The sequence below is a fragment of the Theropithecus gelada genome, chromosome 12 (assembly GCF_003255815.1).
Source record: "Theropithecus gelada isolate Dixy chromosome 12, Tgel_1.0, whole genome shotgun sequence".
Taxonomy (NCBI): Eukaryota; Metazoa; Chordata; class Mammalia; order Primates; family Cercopithecidae; genus Theropithecus; species Theropithecus gelada.
Window position 1 is genome coordinate 49,231,019 of NC_037680.1, and position 25,417 is coordinate 49,256,435.

At 38.7% G+C, this 25,417-nt stretch overlaps 1 protein-coding gene across 5 annotated transcripts in view; it reads left to right on the forward strand.

The window, feature by feature from the left end:
- RAPGEF4 (Rap guanine nucleotide exchange factor 4) overlaps positions 1 to 25,417 on the forward strand; it is a 309,492-nt gene that overhangs the window by 113,549 nt on the left and 170,526 nt on the right. For 2 of the 5 annotated variants that reach the window (XM_025404815.1, XM_025404817.1), the window contains exon 1: positions 5,780 to 6,041. The exons of the other annotated variants lie outside the window; for them this stretch is intronic. The gene's annotated coding sequence lies outside the window, so the exon portion shown is untranslated. Of the gene's footprint in view, positions 1 to 5,779; positions 6,042 to 25,417 lie in introns of those variants that run through there. 5 annotated transcript variants of the gene reach the window in all.

Genomic DNA, 25,417 nt, shown 5'->3' on the forward strand with positions numbered 1-25,417 from the left:
GTGCATTCTGCAGCTGTTGGGTGTAGTGTTTTTTAAATGTCAATTAGGTCAATGTAGTTAGTTGGTAGTGATGTTCAGGTCTTGTATGTCTCCACTGATTTTTTTGTCTTATTCTAACAATTATTGAGAGAACAGTATTAGAATCTCCAAGTATGATTGCAGATTTGTCTTTTTCTTCAATAATTTTTTTAATTTTTTGCTTCATAACATTTTGTTATTAGGCATGTATGCATTTATTATTTTTATTTCTTTTAGATGAATTACTCTTTATCATTATAAAATTCACCTTTTTTGTCTGGTGATACTCTATTGCCTTCAAATCTAATTCATAGAATATTAATATAACTACTGTGGCTTTCTTATGCTTTCTCTTTTCATGGTGTATATTTTTCCAAGCTTTTATTTTCTATCTGTTTCTTTGTATATAAAAGGTATAGAGAACATGTAGATGAATTTTGCTTTTTTTATCCATTCTGACAATTTCTGTTTTTAATTGGAGTGTTTAGTCCATTTGCATTTAATGTAATTATTTATATGATTGGATTTAGGTTTACCATTTTGCTATTTTTATTGTTGTTGTTCCATCTGCTTTTTTATTCCTCTCTCTTCCTTTTTTGCCTTATTTTGGATCAATTAGATTTTTGAAATAGAATTCTACTTTAGTTTGATTCCCTAGGAAGCAGATAGCAAGACTGAGTTATAAGTACAAGAGCTTTATTGGGTGCAATGCCAACAAAAATAAAGAGGAGAAAGAGAGAGAGTTTGTTACCCATGAAAGGGGCGGAAGGAAGGAGGATGAAAGAGAGAGAGCCTCAGACTGCAGCACAGTTTTGAGAATGTCTCTGCAAGCCCGATGGAGAGTATTGATGCAAAAATTGCTTGTAAAAAAGTTTTGCATTGGGCAGAAATGATGGCCCTCCCTACCATGCTTATCATTGACTAAAGAACGTAGCTTTGATTCACTCACAATAGATCTAAAAATCACTGCAGTTGGATGCTGTCAGCTAGCTGCACTCTTCACAGCTGATTGGCAAGTTTCTTCTAGAAGGGAGAACCTTCTAGAAGGTTCTTTTCACATTCCACTTAGAATTCATATTGTACTGCTTCATGTCAAATATTGAATCTGGAAATTGTATAATTCCATTTATTGCCCCCCCATCCTTTATGTTATTGTTGATGATATTACATCTTAGTCTATGTTATAAACTCCAAAATATAGTGTTAGAATTTTTATGTCAATGGTTGCCTGTAATACAAGTAATATTTTTGAAGTGTGTGTGTCTGTTTTTCATATTTCCCCACATATTGACATTTCCAGTGATCTTCTTTCCTTCCTATAGAGCTGGCTAACCATCTGGTGTCTTTTACCTTCATCCTGGAGAGCTTTCTTCAATGTTTCAAGTAATGCAGGTCTGCTGGAGATTAAGTGTTTTAGGTTTTGTTTTTCTGAAAATGTCTTCATTGGCCTCCAGTGTTGAAGAATATTTTTGTTGGATATAGAATTCTATCTTGACAAATAGAATTCTAGCTTGACAAGTGGTGTTTTCCTGTTGGTATTTTAACGATGTCATTCCATTATCTTCTATTCTTTGTGAATTTTGATGGAAAGTTACTACTAATATAGTTTTCTCCTATATGTAGTATGCCATTTTCCCCCTGGTTGCTTTTAAGTTTCTCACTTTATCTTTGAATTTTAATAGTTTGAATATGATATGCCTTGGCATGGGTTTTTGTTTTGTTTTTTATTTATCTGGTTTGGGGTTTGCTGAGAATCTTGGTTTTTTAGGTTTATATCTGCTTTTTAACCAACTTTTGGAAAATTTGAGTTATTTCTTTAAATATTTTTTCTGTCTATTCTCTCTCTTCTTGTCCTTCTGGAATTCCGGTTATACATATGCTGTTATATCCCATTGATCCCTAAGGCCTTCTTCATTAAAAAGAATTTTCTCTGTTCTTCAGATTGGTTAATTTCTATTGTTCTATCCTTAAGTTCACTGACACGTTTTATTATTATTTTTCCAATCTGTCGTTGGGTCGATTCAGTGAATTTTTTTCAGATACTGTATTTTTTAGTTCTAGAATTTTCACTTGGTACTTTTTAATAACTTGTACTTCTCTGCTGAGATTTCTTTTATGCCCTTGAGCACTTAGTTATAATAGCTGCTTTAAAGTCCTTGTCTGTTAATTCTAATATCTGAATTATCTCAGAGTTGGTCTCTTTTGGTTGGTTTCTTTTGAGGATGGGTTATATATTTTTGTGTCTTTGCATGTGTAGTAATTTTGGAATGTACTCTGGACATTGTGAGTGATACATTACAGAGATTCTGAATACTGTCATATGCCTTTAAAGAGTATTGATTTTCTGTTTTTGCAGGCAGTTAAGTGGCAAAACTCAAATTCCAATTTTGTTTTCCCTGAGATAGCAGCAGACATCTCTGTTCAGTTCCTTCTCCTTAACTGAGTGACTTGGAGTCTGCTTCACATATATATAGTATTGGGATCAGTCAGAGATTTGGTCAGATCTCATGTAGTGAATCTGGGGCTTTCCCTCTGTGGCTGTCTTCTCTCTGGGATTTCCTCCTTTATTTTCCAGCTGCTGTAATCTCCCTGAACTCTGTCCTCTGGTTCCTCAACCAGGACAACTACAGGCTTTTATCTGACGCTGGCCATACTGTGGAACTGACTGGGCCTTGGCCTTAGATGAAAAGTTATAAAAATTGGGTTAATTTATCAAGTGCCATTCTTCTAAGTGTCAGCCCCCCACCACCTTTATATCTGCCTGTTCTCAGTCATTCTCCACTGCCTTCAGATAATTTTGTTATTGTTTTTAAATATTTTATCCAGGACTTATAATTGTTATCTGTGGGAGGGCTGGCCTGATATAAATTACTTTCATGACTAGAAGCAGAACTCTATTATCCCACTTTGCAGGTGAATTTAAAATGTGCACACACACACACACACACACACACACCCACATACACAGAGCAAGTCTTAGTACGTTACCCAAGGTCATACAGCTGGTAAGTGGCAAAGCCATGATTTGAAGACAGGCAAATCCAAGTCTTAGGATTTCTTCCAATGGGAGCTTTTAATGGTGTGAATTTTCAGGGCAATGGAAGGAAGTCTTAGAAATGTTCTGGAACTTATGGGGCCTTATGGTATCAATTCCTTATGCACTGGACTCATCCTAAGATCTCATTACTCAGTGGATGCTTCATATGTCTTTGGGTGTATACATTATTTGAGACACAAGTTTATATACAAGTTGCATTCAAGGATCATGAGCTCTTGGTTAACTACAAAGTAGATCTTTAGTTATGAAAATCCCATATTTTCAGAGCCTTGGGCCATCTTACATAGAAACTGGTGAAATAGGCCAGGCACCTTGGTTCATGCCCATAATCCCAGCCCTTTGGGAGGCTGAGGTGGGAGGATCACTTGAGCCCAGGAGTTTGAGACCAGCCTGGGAAACATGGCAAAACCCCATGTGTACAAAAAATACAAAAATTAGCCAGGTGTGGTGACATGCCTGCAGTCCCAGATACCTGGGAGGCTGAGGTGGGAGATCACTTGAGCCCTGGAGAGTCTGAGGCTGCAGCGAGCCATGACCTACCTACATGAACTACGGCTGTACTCCAGCCTGGGTGACAGAGCAAGACCCTGTCTCAAAAAAAAAAAAAAAAAAAAGAAAACTGCTGAAGTTTATTATGTGATTCTTTCAGTGACTAAAATAAAGAGAACTTTTAGAGGAAGATAATATCTACAGTAATGTAATGAACATATATGCGTTATTTGTTGAAAACACTCAGAACCACAGTTATGGATAAATGGTAAACTTTTAAAAATGTAATTTAGCTGATGTGAGTCATGACTTTCAAAGCCTAACAACAAGACCAGGCTTGAGCAATTCTTGTTTTTGAGTTTATGCTCCTTCTTGACTGTTTCTCTTTTTCCCCTTTAGCCTAAGTCAGTTTGAATTAACATTCATCAAATGATTAATTTCATCTTATTCTTCTTACCCCTTGATTTTATCTTTATGATGTAGTTTCAAAGTCTGGCTTGCTCTTATTGATTTTGTCATAGTTCATAAACTGACTTGTAGAGTAGTGAAATCTTGTTCATGTATATTAATTTCAAATTGAAGGAGAAGCCCTGTGTATGTGCTCCTGGAATTCTCTAGGCATCCCAAACCAGTGCTCGGATACCATACTCCAGTGACCGGCCCATAAAGAGCAGGGGCTCAATACTTGATTGATTGATGGTTCTGAATGCCAGCCAGTCAGCTCTGGGAAGGTGGGCTTATCTTCCCAGTGAAATAAAACTAAGTCATTGAAAGCCATGATAAAGATTTTGGCTTTCATCCTAAGAGTAATGGGAAGCTATGCAGAGTTTTAAGCAGCCAAGTGACAAGCCCAGACTTAAATTTTTAAAATAATTTCTCTAGATGTGTGTGGAGCAGTTCAGTATAACCAAGTTTTAGAGCATAGAAATCAATACATGTTTTTAAAGTTTACCCAAGGGTTATAATCTAAGAACTGATACCCTGGATAGTCTCTAACCAGCCTCTTAAGTTATTTCTCGTGACTGAAATTTTTAAAAATGCTGAGAAGCATAAAGTTTGAGATTACCTTTTTCTATTTTTGGGGGGTGGGGTTGGGAAGAACCTGAAATGTGAGTATTTTGCATTTCTGATGAGACATTTTATTTTATAATGAAAAATTGAAGAAATGTAGATGTCAAGGATTAGGGAAATGAATATATAAAGCTATTTTTATGACAAGTCTGTATATTATGCCTACATGAAAATGGGTATGTTAAATTTGTTAATTTTTTAATTTAAAATGCAATAACATGTTTAAAATTATGAAAACGATCATGTATTCCCTTAACAAAATACACAAAAATAGAGACGAAACTTGGTATGCTTTATTATCCACCAAATTCTGTTGCTTAACAGTTGTTTAAAAGTCTTGCTGAGTAAAATGAGAAAATAAACCTAATATTACTTCAGTAATCATCGTAAATCTGAGTTTAAAAAGCATTGAGATGCTGCTAAGGCAGCAACATTTTCAAGAGATTAAAAACTTTCATATGAAAATGTACTCTGATATATTTCTTCTTCTCAAACATTTGTGGAAGTTGAGAAAATTTTAAACATGTTTTAAAGAAAGGAATTGACAGCTCATGAATTAAATACAGCCTTTAGCTCCTGCTTCAAGCTGCTGTTTGTTGATAGCAGGTTGCAACAAGGTTAATAATGATTTGTTTGATGGATTTCCCCAAATTTTTACAACATTTTATGCTTCTTGTATGCAACTTGCTAAGTCATAGCACTCATAAACCTCATTAAAATAAACATTTAAGCATGTGTATATAAAACAAATACTGGTGGAAAAAGGAAGAGATTTCTCAGAAAGAGTCCCCTGAAGGTAAAGTGCACCCTGGGCAGTAAGTGAAGTATCAAGTTGCTCTGTTTTTATAAATAGTGTCGATTCTGAATTCTGGGCTGAAAAACTGGTAAATGACAGCTCTCTCTATATTTCCTGAGGCCATCTACTGTTTTCGAGCATAAATCATAAATGTACCTTTGAACTAAGACAGTCTCGCTGGACCTATCCTTTTGCGACTCTGACTTCCAGTCTCAATGGAATATTGAAGAGGAGGCTCGGTAGAATAAACAGTGGAATCCTTGTCCGGGAGTGACTGCCTGGCAATTGTTTCATGGAAAACAGGGAGGGGTGGGGGACAACAACCCTGCTCTATTCACTGGCTCTTTAATTTAGATTACCAATGATAAAGCCGGGGCTACGGCTAAAGAAAGGTAGGATGCATACGCAGAAACATTAGTGCTAATATGCTGCAGAAAAGCCAAGATAAATCAGTCCAGCTCTCATACATCACTAAGGGAGAAGCTGATTGCAACTTGACCATGTGCCTGAGTAGTCCCATCAGTGAGAAGAGGAGAACATGGATTTAAAAAAAAACTAGAATGTACCCCTAGGGCTCCTGCCGTGGTGGACCTGGGAGAAGTGTCTGGTGTAAGTTTCAGCTTGTTTTATCCATGTATTTAGCAGTGTGTTCACATATACAGGGAGCTTGTTTCTCTTCGCTGTGTTTTCATGGAAAAGCCTCAAGCATGTTTATTTACAGTAGTAGACTTCATTTTGTATAAATGTAGTATCAACCTAATAAAGTTCTTAACAGAGAACAGTTTAACCCAGTGTTTATCTAGAAGAGAAATGTAAAAAAAGTAATGGTTGTCATAACTGTCTGCAGGAAGCCTGTGGGTGAGTTTTGTTTATTTGGGTTGGTTTTTTTTTTTTTTTTTTTTTTTTTTTTCTGGGTTTTTGTTTTACGGGGAAGTGAAGGGTTAGAAGAGTAGATCTGAAATGAAAAACTCAGTTATTTGGCAATTGTTTTTTTTTTTTTTGAATGTATTTGTCACCCAGCATTTCACTCCTCCTGTGGTCTTTTGTTTTGAAAAACTATGTTTAAATATGTAAAGCCAGCCTGCTAGAAATGGATTATATTTTATGACTGGGATGTTTGTATTGTTTCATATCTGTTATTAGACAAAATAATCATAAAGGGTGTTTTCTATGGACCTTTTTATATTCCAAAATTAAGTACAGATGGTAATTTTCAGCAGTTTTAAAAATTTGTCAATTATTTAATTTAGCATCACTTAAGCATCTGCACAAGGAGAAAGCTGAGATGGTACAGAAACTGAATGAGCATTGATTGCTAGTCTGAATTGCATCTTTAAAGTTTTTGCCTCAAATCTCTGATTTCACAGTTTATTTTTACCAAATTAGATTATCATATTTCATTATCGAGACTATGAATGGGTGGAACTCTCTGAGATATCCTACATTTCCCGTTAGAACAGGGCTTAAAGCGCCTGCTGATTGTTGCTCTGAGGGAAATTCTCATGCCTGCTCACCGAGAAGATTGCTTAAATAATGCATGGGCAAGAGCGAGGCAAGATGGAATTTATGGCCCAGACAGTGTGATCAGGCTTTTGTTCAGAGGAGACACTACTTAAGTGTGAGCATACAGCATACACTGAGGCTCAGGGGAAGGATGTAACTGAATGAAATTAGTGACCACATGATGCTGTCCACATGCTATTTCAAAACAAGCCTTAAAACAGTCCATTGATCCTATAGTGTGGTTGCAGGGGGAGAAAAGGGGGGATCTTGAAGTGCCAGTCGCAAATAGAATCCCCTGACCGAAAATTCCATGGGGCAGGCACAGGAAGTGAATGCTATACCAGGAAGATGGTGTCCCTGGAGAGCCTAGGTGTTTGATGAAATGTGGTATGGCAGTCTTGTTAGGAAAGAATAAACCTTGACCAAACTACAGCGTTCTATATGCTATGTCTTCCATCTTGTCCTAATTAGAGGAATATGTCTGCTGAATCTTAATCTGTTTAATTGTTGATAGAGCAGGCATGTGATTTGCTATAAATACACATGAGCATTCATTTCTGAAATAATGGCTGTTGCCAAATATATTAGACCGACAGGAGTGCTGGACTAGGGAAGCTGTGCTGAATAGTTGAGTTTTGGAGGTAATGGACCAGTTGAGAATCACTGCACAGCTGGGCCAGCAGCTGCACCCAGTGCTCTGTCAAGTTTGGCCTCTAATTTCCTTGAACTTGTCCTTGTTTGCCAAAATGATGCACGTAGCAAGAACTTGCTTTAAATGAGCCCACTGCCAGCAAAAAAGACCCTTTTCAAAGAGTCTTTGTCGAAGTGTGTTGTCAATAGCAGCAACGGCCAAATGAGGTATTGATTAGGCGATGGGAAGTTTGAATAATCACAAAAATAAAAACCAAAGACAAAATGATAGAATGAGGTAAGCTGGCAGGAGATCAGAGTACATTAAAAGGCAGCATTGGGTCATCACTGTCCTAACTAAAGGACATATGGAAAAATCCCATAATAATATCCAGCAATAATTATCTTGTAGTTAGGAAAAAATAAATCGGCCCCTGCAGCTTGGAAGGCAGCCCAGTAATTTCAATGTCTTTTTTCTTAACAGTGTATTGTTCTGGTATTCTTTGGGACTGGGTCAGAAGGAAGTGTCAGAGAGAGCATTTTATATTAAGAAGCATCCTATGACTAAACAGTATAATTAGTGGCAAACCAAGCAGAGACAGCAGCAAGGGCTCACCTTCCATTCTCTGGTCCCAACTTCAGCAAGTGTTTATTTAGCATTTGCTGTGTATCTAGCATGTTCTAGATACATGCTGTAACCAACTAGATTAAAAACTCTTTGAGAGCAGACGCTTGGATTTATACGTTTCTCTTATAAATCCCATCCCTTGAAAACTATTGCCCTTGATATGATAACGGCAAGTCTGTCTAGTTCCTTAACTTTAAAGGTATTAAATATTAAACTCTTGTTATGCAGATGCTAATTTTTCTGTTGCAGCACAGATCACCCTCCCTCTTCAGATTTGAGAGCTAGTGACTTGACCACTTGCAAGTTAGGTGGTTTGGTACAAAATACCTAACCTCTTGGGAGAGGCAGTTTCCTCCTTTGTGAAATGAAGAAAGTAACATTCATCATACAAGAATTAAGAGAAGAGACGTACCTGGGTGTTAGGAGGTGCTCTCCTGCCCTCACAGGAATTAGCAGTATCATTTGCCCCATGGACTGAGTGTGCAGTGGAGCACAGGGGAGGTGGGGGACTGAGTAGGATGGCAGGAAAGCTGGCTAGGAGGGTGCAACAGTACCTTTGATAAGAATATGACCTAAGACAAGATGGTGCCCGTGGGAATGAGGGGGAAAGGATGAATCTGAAATATGTTTCAAAGGGGAACATGACAGAATATGGCAGCAGATTGTATTAAAATGGGGTGACAAAGAAGAAAGAATCATAGTGAGGAGTGAAAAAATGATGGGTTTATGATTATGGCAAAGTCTGATATGTGTGTGTGTGTGTGTGTTCTGTAAAAATCAAAAGCTAAAACAACACAATCTTTCAGGGACTTATAAACTAAGAAAAGTAAGAGAGAAGAGGAAATTGGAGTGTTCTAGTTAACTTATGTAAAGGGAAAGGGAAAAATCAATAATAAACCAATAATACAGGGCTATTGCTGACAATAGAATGAGAATTCAAAGGAATTGCTTAAAATGGCAAATCTATGTTTGGAGTTCTTCCCAGACAAGACCCACAGTCATCAAATAATAAGGCTCTTCTGCAATCTTGGAACTTATTTAAGTTTTCCTGAGTTAAAAAATGCCACTGAGGGGATACAAATAGTGTCAGGGTTGGGAAGCAAAAAGAGCATGAGGAATGGAAATTCTCAAAATAGCTCGGTTTTAGAGGAAATGGGAGCCAAAAGATGGCTAGTCGACCTTTCAGAACGTAACCATTCATTATGATTTGTCAGAAAGGTTGGCAACTGTTATTCCCTAAATAACTTATTGTGATTTTTAAGGAAATTCAAGCAAGAATCAAAATTATACCAAACCCCCAACTGACAAAAAGGTTTTCTTCCACATATTCACTTACAAGCCCTTTATAGAAGCGATGTTGTAAACATATTTAGGCTACTTTTCAATAGTCTACCCAACCCACCCTAGGGTCAAAGTCACATACAATTGCAATAAAAAATTAATAGCAAAACCACTTTTCTTGTTAATAATTAAAGCATATATAAGCAATACTAAGCAATAACTATATATTGCAGTAAGCAATAATTAAAACATAATAGAAGCTGTAATCACCAGGATAGAAAATATTTTGAATGCTAGTGCTCAGGCTTAACTACAAGATGATATGGGCTGTGACTATTTTAAAATTTGTGTCCACCTTCACTGACTTTGAGACATTGACTTCTTTAATTATGAAAAGTAGGATTTCCTTGTCCTTATTTCAGGCGTATCATGGGTTCTACCTTTACCCATATCAGCCATGATTTGGGCTGTTTTCACAAACTGAAAAAGGAAAGAGAACGAGGATGAGATTAAAAGGCGGGTAGTGAGAGAGATACCTGAGGTAGCTAGGGCAAAAGTTAAAAGAGAGGAGAAGCAGCAGGTTTAAAGTATGAGTGAGAAGGAGGTCGAAGGGCAATGAAGAGAGCGCTGGACGTTGAATGAGGAACACAAAAAGGTGTGCATGCTGCTCTTGAGGGGAAAGAACACTGGGCTTCATGGCTCCCTGGATGAGCCACCAGGGGGTGCTTCAGCCTCAGAGAAGTTATCTCTTGAGTCTGGGATCCAGCGCTTGACTGGGTAGACGTGAGGAACCTCCAGTGTACGTCCCCCGATTTAGGTCCCCCTTGTCTTCACTTCCTTCCCTGTTCAGTTTGGATACCCTGGCCTATCATTTTAATCACCCTCTTGTCCATATTATTGGTTCTCCCAATCATTCATTCAACAAAGAGTTATTGGCCTGGCACATCGGCTCACGCCTGTAATCCCTGCACTTTGGGAGGCCCAGGTGGGTGGATCACTTTAGGCTATTAGGAGTTCGAGATTAGCCTGGCCAGCATGGCAAAACCCCGTCTCTACAAAAAATGCCAAAAATTAGCCAGGCATGGTGGCACGTGACTGTAGTCCCAGCTACTCAGGAAGCTGAGGCAGGAGAATTGCTTGAACCTGAGAGGCAGAGGTTTCAGTGAGCTGAGATCGTGCCACCGTACTCCAGACTGGGCAGTGGAGCAGGACTCTGTCTCAAAAACAAACAAAACAAAAACAAAATCTGAAAGATTTGTGGAGTGACTCCTGTGCATCGGACATTGTCGTGTTGGATTCTTGGAAATGAATGAAGCAGATCTGTGCCTGCCCTTGTCACCTAGCAGGTCCAATACCAACCCTTCCTCAGTCCAGTTGTAGACTTTCTCTTGCCTCCAGCCAGGCTGCCGAGCACTGCCAGAGAAAACCACACCACTGTCCAGATGGTTCTGTGGCACATCCATCACCGCCAACCTCACTGGACCCCTCGGCACAACTGCGCCATCCTTACATATTCTCCTAATACATTTCTACCATTCTCCCCAACATGTATTTGAAGATTTCTAGTCTCCTCAAATCCTTGACCAAACCACCTCCTTGGTCACTTTTTGCAAACAGCCTCACCTCTTACCATGCAAGATTTCAGCTTCCTGCCAACAAATCTGCATAACCCAAATAAAACCAACTGCCCTGTGGACAGTTCAACACAGTGAAATCAAGTCCAACTCCAGGAAGCCTTGGAAGGCTAAGGAGGTCTTTACTGAAAGTTTCTTGAGGAGTCAGCCAAGACCAAAAAGGGCACTAATCTTAAAATGTATAGCTAGATTTCCTAAAAATTGTTTTTACATGTCTTTCTCCCCAAAGTCTGGCTCCTCCTCATGTCCGTTCGTTTCTTCTCGCCCTCTGCCCTCTTCCTCTGTTTCTTCACCAGCTGCCACACTCATCCACCTTGCCTTCTTACTCTGGCCTGCCTTCTCTTATTCCTGCATGGGTAGAGCACACTAGTGTGTCTTGGTGTTGGCCATTCCCCCCACCACCTATTCCTCTTACCTCCATCAGGACAAGTCATAGATGGTTGACTAAGCAGATTATTCTCCTTTTGAGTGAAGGGGGGTGGCATTGCAAATACTGGCAATTATATATACATATATATAAAAAAATATAATATATATAATATATATATATGTCAATTTGTACGAATCCATTTCTAGTCCCTCAGGTTAAGATAGAAGAGGTTTTTCCTCCCGTGACCCTTTCACCTGTGTCCTGGACCCCATTCACTCTCATCCTCTTAGGATGCTTACTTTATGCATAATTTCCCCCATTTCTTGTATCTTTCACCTTTTCATCCCTAGTGGATCCTTCTCATCTGAATGTACATGGGCTCCAACCATTCCAATTTAAAAGAGAACAAGGCAAAACAAAACCTTCATCTTCCCCTTGTACCCCTTTATCTACTCTATCTCCCCTTTTATAGCCAACCTTCATAATGGAATTGTCTATTTGTTATATCCATTTCTTCCCTTCCCAGACACTCCTCAATCCACTGTGATTAAAATTCTACCCCAGCTACTCCACAGAAACATCGCTAGCTGAAGTCATCCCCTGCCTGCTTGTTCTGAATGTGAAAGAGAGCCTCAGTCCTTAATTTTTCTATAGCATTCGACATTGTAGATTCCTTTCCCTTCTTGAAATATCATTTTCTTGCAGGTTTTTAGTGCTCTCCTATTCCTTAGTCTCTGTAGGCTTATCTTTCTTTATACACTATTAAAATATAAGTGGTATTCAGGGGCACTCTTCTGACTTTGGGAGAAATGGGGAGATGCCATTCATTGCTGTGGCTTCCATTAATACATACATACTATTGACTCCCATACTTAGATCACCCCGGGCCTGACTTTGGGAGGCAGGATACAGATCCCTTCTATGTGGAGAGCAGAACTCTAAACTCAACTTGGATTTTAACCCCAGAATGGTGCAGTCTGAGGGTGGGCCTGTTTTTCTGATCCACACCAATAATTTGAATTACCCTTCTGTTACAAAAAACCTCTCTCAAACATGTTCCATCACTACCACCACCAGTTTTGTTGTGTTGATCTCCTTTGGGGCTGAAATACAGACTTTCTTCTTACATTCTTCCATAGTCTACTGTTTATAGTATAAAATTCATAGAATTTTGTCCCTCTAATTAAGCCAAAATTTTGGAATGCAAAAGTATTTTCTATTCTATCTCAAAACTGCTTTTTTTTTTTTAGACAGAGTCTTGCTCTGTCACCCAGGCTGCCAGGTTGCCAGGCTGGAGTGCAGTGGCGCAATCTTGGCTCACTGCAACCTCTGTTTTGCTTCCTGGGTTCGAGTGATTCTTGTATCTCAGTCTCTCCCTGGTAGCTGGGATTACAGGTGCCTGCCACCACACCCAGCTAACCCTTTTTATTTTTCGTAGAGATGGGGTTTTACCATGTTGGCCAGGCTGATCTTGAACTCCTGACCTCAGGTGATCCACCCACCTTGGCCTCCCAAAGTGCTGGGATTACAGGTGTGATTCACCGCACCCAGCCGAAAACTGCTTATTAAAAATAAAAAAACCTTTGACTGTCTGTATTTTGGATAAATAAATCTATTTAGACATGCAATTGGCTTCTTTGTTTCCTTCAGTTCTTTTACTGTCCTTGGGGTAACTGAATGATCTCACAGGGGCAATGAGATACAAACTTTTAAATATTTTAACCTACAAAGGAATGGAAAAGGGAATTGAGTTGGTGAGAGGAATCATTCAAGAGAAGAGACTCTTGACCCTTGAACATGAAGGTCCAAGAGAATACCCCTTTGCTTATCTGAGCAGATTCCTTATCATATGAAATGTACCTATCTCACTTTGAAACTGGAAATGATTGGAAGACTCCATCTCATTTTTCAACACTTCATGAGTAAATGGATTTATGATTGGGGATATGACTGTTTGTTGGACATTCATAATTAAAATGTGAAAGAAAGAACTAAATCCATTGGCCTTGTCCAATTTCATCCTGATTAAATAGGCACAAACTAATGTCCACCCAGGTCAACCTATATAGGTAAAGGAGGTAATGTTTAAGAAACTATTTTGAACCTTTGAGCCCTAACTACATTTTGGAAAAGTTTCATGTGACGGGGAAGTCTGATGATTTGGGTCAGGAAAATAAGTTTTTATATTACCTATTTAACTTCTTTAAAGCCACTTTTTGTAGAAGAACATGGAATATATTTGCATTTCCCAGAGATGAAGAAAGTAAAACATTTCATAAATTCAAATCATGTCATAGTTAAATTAATCCAAAATTTAACTGTTAATCAATGACAGAGAAATGGAAGAAGGTGTGACATGCTTCAGTTGCTGGACTCTTACCATCCAGGCATGCAATTGCATTTTGAACAGATTGGAATCACATGAAGAGATTATTGGACCACCTAACGAAACAGACATCCCAGTAATCAATCTCAGAAATAATAAAAGCATGAATTAAGTGTTTTTGATCAATATTCACCCAACTCATATCCTTAATGATAATACTTAACTGAAAGAAAGACCTTTGCTTCAAGGTTCATTTGAAATTCACAGAGAACTCTAAATTTGTTTTGACATCCTAATGCTTCTGGAAAGTATAAGTCCTGTATTTCATTTTGTAGAATTAGAGCAGGCTGCATAACTTGCTCTTACATAGCACAGACAGTCTCTATTTTTTCATTCTATGTTTTAATAAGAGAAAATGTAATGGGGAAGGGAGACAGAAGGGAAGGAATCTTTGGATTGGGGAGTGGGAGGAAAGAGCCATGTGTACAGTTCTCTCCTGTGAATTGTGCCTGTGCCCTCTTTAAAGGTATGCCTCTTGCAGGTAAATTCAAACAATGGAAGTAGCTATCTGTCTGAACCTGACAGCACTTGTTAATTCAGAGGACAAAATCATAGTTCTAGCTTCATCTTAATTAAGTGGGTTTCTACAGTTTTTCTTCTTCTAAAAGGGGAACATATGTGTTAGTCCATTTGCATTGCTGTGAAAGAATACCTGAGACTGGGTAATATGTAAAGATATGAGGTTTATTTGGGCTCACAGTTCTACAGCCTGTACAGAAACCATGTTGCTGGCATCTGCTCCTGGCGAGGGCCTCAGGAAGCTTCCAATCATAGTGGAAGATGAAGGGGGAGCAGGCATGTCACATGATGAGAGCTGCAGCAAGAGAGAGAAGGCTGGTCTCAAATTCCTGGGCTCAAGCCATCCTCCTGCCTTGGCCTCCCAAAGTGGGCCTGGCTTCTGGTAGGTTCTCAATAAAAGTGTTTGTAGTTTTCGTATCTGGAGCCAATTAGAATTTGATCTGAAAACAACGTTCATATTAAAGAACAAAACTGAATTTTCCCCCATTCTAAGTGAATCTCTAGAATGATTCATTTCCATATCTGTAAAATGTGAAGACTAACCCTTACTTCATGGAGTTATTAGGGGACCTCAATGAGATAACACAGGAAAGTCCTTCATAAACAATCCAGCTCTATTAAAATAGAAAGTTTATCATGGAAAAAACCAAACCAGAGCCCTTGATAAATTCTTAGTTATTGTGTTATTGTTTAATAGCAGACATTTGTGTTTTTAAAAAAATTAATATATGCTTTTTAAGGAATAATTTTGAACATCTGAAGTTAAAATATTGAAAAATCTCTTTGCTAAAAGTCCTTTCCCTGTGGGTAATTTTATGCCTGATTATATTAGAAAGCACAGGAAGTCCAACATCTTGCATAGAATTAATGGTAAATTTTGTGTCTTGGGAACCATAGATAGAAAATTGGTTTCTGATATTTAGATGTTTCACCCATGTAGCTGTGTATGGGATATGGGCTGGGGGTGTTTGTCAGCCCAGACTCTGAGCCATCCACCCCCTCACTGCATTTTGATGATTTTTATTATGCACAACTGTACAGAATTGCTGATATTTCACCCTACTTTTGACCTACAAAAATGGTGATTTAGTATGTTCAGCCTTAATATATTTCTGTTATTGAATGTGTGTTTGTTTATCTGCTCTGTCTGATATAGACATTTGGAGGGCAGGGAATTGTATATAATATCTAAAAGGAAGTCCAGAAATCTGAGCTCAGACAATGTAAAATATAAAGTGTAGAGGTAAAGTGTCTTTTCATGTGGGCTGCAGTTACTGTTATTGACATCCTTCATGGAGACAAATGCACTGGAAATCATAGGTGCTTAATAGCTGGTAATGTCCTATGGGTGAACTCCACTCCCGGGGAGTGTGCGGTTCAAACTGGGAGCAATCTGGTAACCTGGGTATGCGGCAGCACCCCTGACTCATCTCCTTATTCCTGAGTTCTGCTGCCTTCCTATTAACTCACTTCCCTCTGCTGTTACCGCTCTGTGAGTACTGCTGCTTTCAACTGCAGCTTACCCAATTAGGGGGATATAGGGTGTCCCTGTTGCACTACTTTTTAAGCCTCTTTTATTGTAACCCATAGTAGGAATACATTTCACATCATGACCCAGTACACTATACTGTATTACATATATATGCATGTGATCAATCAATCACTCAATCAATCTAATTCTGTTCTGTTCTCTTCCATTCTATCTATGATATATATCTTAGTAGGCCAGTTCCTAGTTCTGAGAAGCTGTCCGTCATGGCTTTTTTGAATGAGGACCCAACGAAACTTGTGGAGACCTTTATGCTTCATGAGAGAGGGAAAAAATGCCAGCTCAATCTTTAAGCTTTTTATCCCTCTTAAGTAGCTGTGGCCTGTGTCAATTTATATCAGGATTTGTTTTCCTATTCCTGGTTTTGAGAAGCCGCAGCCTTGCAGATAAGCCCCAGACTGGGGCTATGGCTTCAGTAACAAAGTTCTGGAACCCATGGAATTAATTATAGGTGGTAATGGCTTCAGTCACGGTGGGATGTTTCAGTGTGACCATGACTATCACCAGAAATATGCTGCTGTGTGCATGGATATAGCCAGGTGAGATTATTTATCTTTATGCTGTTTCCTACTTCAGATATGACTTTATAATTTTTCCTACCTATATATTGAGATTTAAATTTATTAAAATTCCTATGCAGAGCCATATAACTAAATACAGACTATGGATTTTGCTAGGAGAAGCAGTAGCTTGGGAATACTTTGGTTTTGATTAAAACTTTTGAAATGTTGTGAAAAGAGGTATAGCACCTTTAATTCAATTCTAAATTTTGGTATAAAACTTGTATATTTATTTCTCTTAGAATTAAGAAAAATAAACACCACTTGCCTGCCGTAAGTCTCAGATAGTCTGTTTAAATGTGGCTTTTCCAGTGGTCCACTGCTTTTAATTCAGAGACCTATATTTTCTAGGGGAAAAAAAAGGGCAGTTTCTTCTCCCCATAGGATTGTTCCATCATTATCAAAGTAGACTGTGTCATATCTGAAATCCTGCTAATCAGACAGGAACTAGAAGCACGGGGCTTTCTTGTTCGGGTGAATTCAGAATGGATTTAGTGTGTTGCTCAAAGGGAAAACTTTTGAATTAACTTGCCTTAGACTTGCACTGATTTTTGAGGTGTGGAGGCCCTCGGCAGAGTGTTTTGATTGGTATCGGCATGCTTTCTGCAGTGAGAAAGCTGACTCAAGGGATATGTGACAATCATCGGAGATTTCCTTTCAAGAACTCACAGAAATGCCTCACAGAGCCCAGGGTTAGAGGGAGGGTAGTGGAGGGCAAGGCACAAAATCTGGATGATTTATCTCAGCCTCTGACACATTTTATATCCTTGAGTAAATCACTTAACCTCTCTTTGACAGGGCCTTCAACTGTACAATGGAAATAAGGTTCCCATTTCATAGACCTCACTAAAAGGGATATTATCTATTTTGACCAAAAAAAGCAGACTTTTTTTTTTTTTTTTTTGCACTGAAACTAATTCTGAAAGAGTTACAACAGTATTTTGAGATGACAGCATTATCAAAATAAGCAAATGACTAGCCAAAGGAAGCATATATTAAATTAGGGTCAATCCTTCAGATTAAAAAAAATGCATTGAGAAGCTGCTATTTTCAAGACACTTTCCAATTCACTTTTAATCCTCCCAGTAGTTCTGGGTGGCAGTTAGTTATTTTCCTATTTCTAACTTTATGAATAACAAAACTGAGGCTCAGAGAAGTTAACCAACTTGCTTGGAGTCACACAGCAAGGAAGTAGCTGTGCCCAGCTTCTAGTCTGATGCTAGTTCCAGCATCCTTTCCATGATGCATCATCTGCCTTTGATGTGGGATTAAGAGATAATAGTATATCTCAAAACAAACCCACTTTCTGAGAAAACTGAATAGTTGAAATACCTATATTTAGTTTCTAAATCATACTTCAGTTTCCAAATTTGCTTTATTCTCTGGAGCTATTTTGGTGTATATTGTATTGTTTCAACATTGTTGTTTCTATCAAATGCATTTGTTAGTTGTTAATGGTTCTTTACCAGTTCTTTTAGCACTGGTTAACAAAACTCTTCAGAGGCTTATCTGTGACATACTATTATTCCTTTTTAAAATATATGACTGACTCTTGGTGAATAATCTTTGCAGCATTGTTATGCCTATTTTCATAATTTGCAACTTTTAGGATAAGGCATTCTTCAGTCCAACTGGGTAGTCTGTTAGTTGCCAAGCCCAGGCTAGTTAGATGTTGTGTTTTTGAAATCTCATCTGAGAGGATGAAAAGTTGAATAGTGACATGGTTTGGCCCTGTGTCCCCACCCAAATCTCATGTTGATTGTAATCCCTACTTGTTGGGGGAAGGGCCTGGTGGGAGGTGATTGGATCATGGGGGCTGATTTCTCCCTTGCTGTTCTCATGATGGTGAGTGAGTTCTCATGAGATCTGATGGTTTAAAAGTGTGTGGCACTTCCCCCCTTGCTCCCTCTCTCTCTTTCCTGCTCCACCATGGGAAGACGTGCCTGCTTCCCCTTCACCTTTCTCCTTGATTGTAGGTTTCCCAAGGCCTCCTAGGCATGTTTCCTGTACAGCCTATGGAACTGTAAGTCTATTAAACTTATTTTCTTCATAAATTACCCAGTCTCAGATAGTTCTTTGTAGCAGTGAGAGAATGGACTAATACCAACAGGTTCCTGTTTTTCCTTCCAGCTTCACAAGCAGTAGTGGTGTTACAAATCCCCTCTCACTTCAGGCTTTCTATGTCTATGAACAGTTCAGACTGACTGGAACTATTTATTGAATACCCCTTACTTGGGTGCATTAGTCAAATGTGATTGATTGCTATAACATACCACCTGCTTAGGAGAAGGAATCAGACTCCTTAATTGAAGATGCAACTTTGGAGGACAGAGTGTAAATCATTGAATACAAAGTCCAATAATTTTCTCACAGTGAATACAATGTGTCTATGATTGCATTCTCAATACAGCCAGACAAAGCAGAGATGGCTGATATTCAAGACTAGGCACTGGGAGACTCCTAAGAACCTTTCTCAAGATTCATCCAGTTTTACATCTTGTCTGGAAATGTTCTCATGTTTCTCAGGGAACCTTGTTCAAAGGGATGCTACTATGTATATGTATACATGTACAATTAAGATTACAATAAAATGAAAGTTAATTTATTACAGAATGCTTTGAAAGCCAACACATTTTAACTGTTATCCATATTACAACCTTGGCATAGTGTTTAGACTGTGTATCTTACAAAGGATACAAGAGGAGCTCCAGGTCTTTCCTCCTTGGTCCTTCAGCTGCTACTCTCTTTCCTAGTTCAACAATAACTCATAATCATTTAGCACAAACTACAGATATGTGCAAATGCAATGATTGAGATAAAGAGTTCCTTGTTATTGCCGCTGACTTTAAAGAAATGAGTTTATCAGGATATAGGCATGGACAAAAACTTCATGACTAAAACACCAAAAGCAATGGCAACAAAAGCCAGAACTGACAAATGGGTTCTGATTAAACTAAAGAGCTTCTGCATACCAAAAGAAACATCATCAGAGTGAACAGACAACCTACAGAACAGGAGAAAATTTTTGCAATCTATCCATCTGATAAAGGGCTAATATCCAGAATCTACAAAGACCTTAAACAAATTTACAAGAAGAAAACAAACAACCTCATCAAAAAGTGGGCAAAGGATATGAACAGACACTTCTCAAAAGAAGATATTTATGTGGCCAACAAACATATGAAAAAAAGCTCATCACCACTGGTCATTAGAGAAATGCAAATCAAAACCACTATGAAATACCATCTCATGCCAGTTAGAATGGTGATCCTTAAAAAGTCAGGAAACAACAGATGCTGGAGAGGTTGCAGAGAAATAGGAACACTTTTACACTGTTGGTGGGAGTGTAAATTAGTTCAACCATTGTGGAAAACAGTGTGGTGATTCCTCAAGGATTTAGAACCAGAAATACCGTTCGACCCAGCAATCCCATTACTGGGTATATACCCAAAGGATTATAAATCATTCTACTATAAAGACATGTGCACATGTATGTTTATTGCAGCACTGCTCACAATAGCAAAGACTTTGAACCAACCCAAATGCCCATCAATGATAGACTGGATAAAGAAAAGGTGGCATATATACACCATGAAATACTATGCAGCCATAAAAAAAGGATGAGTTCGTGTCCTTTGCAGGGACATGGTTGAAGCTGGAAACCATCATTCTCAGCAAACTAACACAGGAACAGAAAACCAAACACCACGTGTTCTCACTTATAAGTGGGAGTTGAACGGTGAGAACACATGGACACAGGGAGAGGAACATCACACACTGGGGCCTGTCAGAGGGTGGGGAGCTAGGGGAGGGATAGCATTAGGAGAAATACCTAATGTAGATGATGGGTTGATGGGTGCAGCAAACCACGATGCATACAAACCACCATGGCACAAGTATACCTATGTAACAAACTGTAAGTTCTGCACATGTATCTCAGAACTTAAAGGAGATAAAAAGAAAAGACAAGAAATGAGTTTAAAGTCCAGTTCAAAACCTGGATGATGAGCTGTTCCCTGTTGGAACTAAACCTTGCTTTTCTCACCTTGCTGGGCTGCGGCACCAGCCGGAACCCAAATCCTTCACACACCCTAGACCAGCCTCTCAGATGAAAGACCTCTTCCTTCTGCCCTTGCTGCCTGTATTCTGGAAAGCACCCAGCCAAGTGCTGGTCTGAAGGTCTTTCTTCATTGCTTCCCTAAGGCCCCTGGAGAGCATTATGGATGAGGGACCTTCTGTCTTCTCCATGGCTTCAGAAAGCAGTGAATCTCCTAACTATTGGAAAGATGCTGCTATATAATTTCAAACATACTGGAAGTCTACAATATGAATAGATGCTCAGTATGTTTTGTTCTTTCACCCTAAGATGATTGCTAAGAATAGAGGCAAATAAATTCTAAGAAACTTTGTCTGTGACCCCTCCATGACTCAGCCAGCATTACTAATTTGCTGTAGGAGTCAGGCTTTGAATCTGTTAGAACAAATTACTTAAGTTGTGCTCTTTGCATTAGAATCTGCACTTCAAGTCAATTAATTCTACACCCACCTGGTGTGAAAAACAGCGTAAGGTTAGAGAGGTGGTAAAGCGGAACTAGGGATGGGGGAAGTGATGCTGTGGTTACGCTTCCTCCATCATTTCTGTCTAGGTCCTTCTGACCACGTTTTCTATTGAGAAGGTTACCTCCCCTAATCATTCTCTTCTCTCTTTTTCCCACTCACCCAATTGTTGATGGACCCATTCACATTCTAACCTTGCACCTTACCTCAAAATATTATGATGTCCATGTGAGGTTGTATCCAGAATGATTCTCTGTGAGAGTCTTATTTCTAGGAGTCTGTTCATTTCTAGGAGTCTGTTCATTTCTAGGAAGGACTATAACTACAGCTTGAGGCAGATGGCAGCTGTCCAGATTGCAGTGTGTGATTATTTCTGTAGTTATTCCTGTTAAAAAAAATCCAAGTTTGTTAAAAATTGTGGGGAAGAAAGCTAAGAAAAGGGACAGCATATTTCACCAAGAGCCATCAGAACATTATGCTTCTAGAGAATGAAGGCAGGTAAAGTAGACAGATGGATTTAGAAACAACACCTGGATGAGAAGTCTTATATATTACATTCTCTGCTAAAGTAAAGAACTCAAAATATTTTATCAATCGACAAGCAAAGTCCACTAGCTAGAAAAAATGGGCAACAATATGTATAGGCGATTCACAAAGAAAGAAATATATTTCTTCTTTTGGTCAATAATTACGTAAATATCACTAGTAGTCATAAAGACGTAAATGGACACAACAATTAGATGTGCCTTTTCACTCACCAGATTGGCAGTGATGGAAGTAATAAATAAATATGCAGTAGTGGGAAAGCTGTGGGGAAACAAGTACTCTCGTACTCTGCAGGTGGGGCTGAAAATATTAGTTCCATTTTGCCATTGATAGACAGTATTTATCAAAATTTTAAATGCACACACCATTTGGCCAAATACTCCCAAGTCTGGATAGCTCTCCTTTGGAAATGCTTGCACATGTTTATAAAGATATTATACAAGGTCCTGTTTTTTGTAGTATTGTTTGCTATAGCAAACTACTGGAAAAACTCTGAATCTCCATCACTAAAGGACTAGTTAAGTAAATCATAATTCATGCTTAACTTGAAATACTATAAGCTGTTTAAAAAAGAGAGATCTGCATGTACTGTTATGGAAATATCTCCAAGGCATACTGCTAATGCCCAAGCAGGAAGCCACAGGGACAATATATATGACTATGGTTCCATTTATTTTAAAAATAAACCTAAAGCCATAGCTTTGTATATATACTTAGATATGTACATAAATGCACAGAGAAAGCCATGTAATACTATATACCAAACTGTTTACAGTGGAGCAAAGAGAGGAACTGGGGTGAAGTGACGAAGTGGGACTTTTAATTTTTTACTTTACATACTTCTGACCTTTGATATTTTATTACATTTCTATTACAATAAGAATGAATTACTTTGGGAGGCCGAGACGAGTGGATCACTTGAGTCCAGTAGTTTGTTACCAGCTTGGGCAACATGACAAGACCCTGTCTCTACAAAAAAACACAAAACATTAGCCAGGTATGGTGGTGTGCACCTGTAGTCCAAGCTACTCAGAGGCTGAGGTGGGAGAATCACTTGAACCTGGAAGGTCAAGGCTGCAGTGAGCCGTGATCATACCACTGTACTCCAGCCTGGGTGACAGAGTGTGACCCTGTCTCCAAAAAATGGTTTACTCATATAATTCGTTAAGCATATATAAAAATAGGAAAGTTGCAACTTAGCTTTCTGGGAAAAGTACTCTGAATTGCCTCCCAAAGAGACTGTTCAGGAAACCAAAGGTGGGTGGTACAACAAAAACTTTTCTTTTTTATTTTGGTAGTGGTTGGTCCATTTATATCATGGAGCATGACAGGCTTTTTTCCGTACACTTTTCGGGAAGCATACCTGCCTAGCCTGCAAATGAGGTGGCCAGCACACACAGCTGGCTGAGACAGTGACTTACCTGCAGACTGAAGGGGTGGGGCAATCACGTGCCCACTTGGTGACTGGAACCAAAGAGCCCATCATTAAACATAAACTGTTGCTCAAGTCCCACTGTCTACCTCGCTTCCCTGATGCCCCAGAGCTTTGGTGGACTCAGAGCTCAGCGCTCAGGGGAGTTCAGGAGGCCTAGGGCTCAGAAGTGTCATTAGATTCAATAGAGCTCGCTCTCTATAAAATGTGCTTCTCTAGGCTCCTAACCAGCAGGCATAGCATTGCATCTCCCTGACACCTTCCTGAACTTCTGTAGGTGCACATTGCATAGTAATTCGTTGTTTACATGTCAATCTTCCTCTTTATTCTGTCTTTGTTCATTTCTGTATTCCCAGCATTCAGTACAGGCCTAACATACAGGCAGTGCTCAAGAAATGACTGTCGAATAAAGAATAAAAAGTCTAGATTTCAAAGAACTGTTTTATAAGTGAACTTTTGAAAACCTGGGCTTTCCTGTGGTCGGATATAAGGGAAATGTATAGAAGCACAATGATTAAAAACTGGTACAATTAAAACTTAGCTATATGGCTAGTTGGTTCAATGTTTAGGCTTTGGAGTTAACAGCTTATGTTTAAATCCTGGCATTTCCACTTAGTAGCCAGCGACTCGGCAAGTTCTTTAACCTCCTTGTGCCTCAGTTTCCTCCTCTGTAAAATGGAGATACCAAAATGAATCTACCTCATAGACTGGTTGCTAGGATTCAAGAGATAGTGAACACAAAGCTTTAACAGCGGGAATGGCACATAGATAAATTCATTTGTTGTTCACTCTTAGTGATTGTTGTCTAGAACCTTCAAGACATGTCATTCTAGTTGGTCAAGTTTTTTGAATACCCCCTTAAACACTGAGTTTTTCTTATTTAACCAACTTTGTGTATTATCTTTTAAAAATGGATTCTATTTCCTGAAACAATATAATGAGCATCTCCATTTTAACTCAGGAACATTGTCATAAGCAGTAATTATTGTCGTGTGTGGAACAGAGAAACACTGCCCACGCTTGTGGAGGTGTGTGCCGGTGTCACACTTCCCAACTACTCTGATTTTTGAGTTCTTCTGTCTTACATTTATTAATGGTCAACTTTCAGTTCTTACTAAGCTCCATGGCCAGCTTTTAGTACTTTCTTTTTCTTTTTTCTAATATGCTGTGCTCTTGGGAATCAAACAACCAAGTATGTTATAAATTGTGTAGAAATAAGAGTGGCTTGATGAGGCTGTGACTGAGCTCTCTAATGAATAAGGCGAACGCTTTTTGCGATTTCCACATTGGTTGAACTCTTTCCTATTTAATGCCAATATTTGATGTATTTAAGATAGACAAGGTTTTAGCATATGCAAAAAAGTTTTAGTCTGTTTTCTATTCTGCAGTTTTAATTTGAATTCAACATAATGCCATGGATTGGGTTAGAAGTTTTAGCACTTCCTAGGATAGAAGGAAGCAGCCTGCGCTGTGGGGAAGGACATTAGGTTCAGGTCTTAGATCTGCTAGTTAGTTGCGGTGTGAGCTCAGTTTCTTCTTCTCTAACAATGAAAATAAGAAAATAAGATGGGCACTCAGTTGTCAGCAGGGCTTAAATAAGGTAGTCTGTTAATATCAGTGAAAGTGCTAACATTTTGTTATTAGAAATGGTATTACTCCAACACATTTATAGTTTTTTAAATTGTACTTCTCAGGATCTGTGTTGAGAGACTACTTGGTATGCCTTATCAGAGAATTCATCAGTGGCCTTTAAATGAGTCTTTTCATTTTAAACATTTTCTAAAACTGTTGTGAAGCTACTATCTGAGGGATGATGGAGTAAGGTAGGGGGATGGGCTCTTAAAAATGCTACCCTATGGGGTTTAGTGAACTGGGAGTTGGAATATCTTTTTCTAATAGATTTAACAATAAGCTCTTTTAGACATACAGATGGGAAAGCATTAAAATATATATGTGGTGTGTTCATGTTAACAGGTGACTGTTGATAATTAAGTCCAATATTTTTCTTCTAAACTTATATTAAATTTTTCAAATTAAATTATTTCTGTACTAACCATCTGTCCTTGTGTTCCCAGTATGAAATGCCTTGTGATTAGTTAGTAAACTTTTACTCAATTTGAAATGTATCCCCCTTCCATATTTACTTCCTCCTCTCTTTAGACCTCAGTGGGTATCTGCCTGAAATGAATTCCTCTTTGCAGTCCTGTGTCCTCTGGGGCCAGCTGACCATGTGGAGACCTTGAGTTTGGATCCAATTTTGTCTTCATTATACACTTAATGGGCCCCACTCAGGGCCTGTTTAACTCTGTTGCTTAATGGAGTACAGGAACGTTAGAGCCACCCGGGACTAAAATGCAAGAATCTAAAAGACATGGAAGCTGAATTTAAAC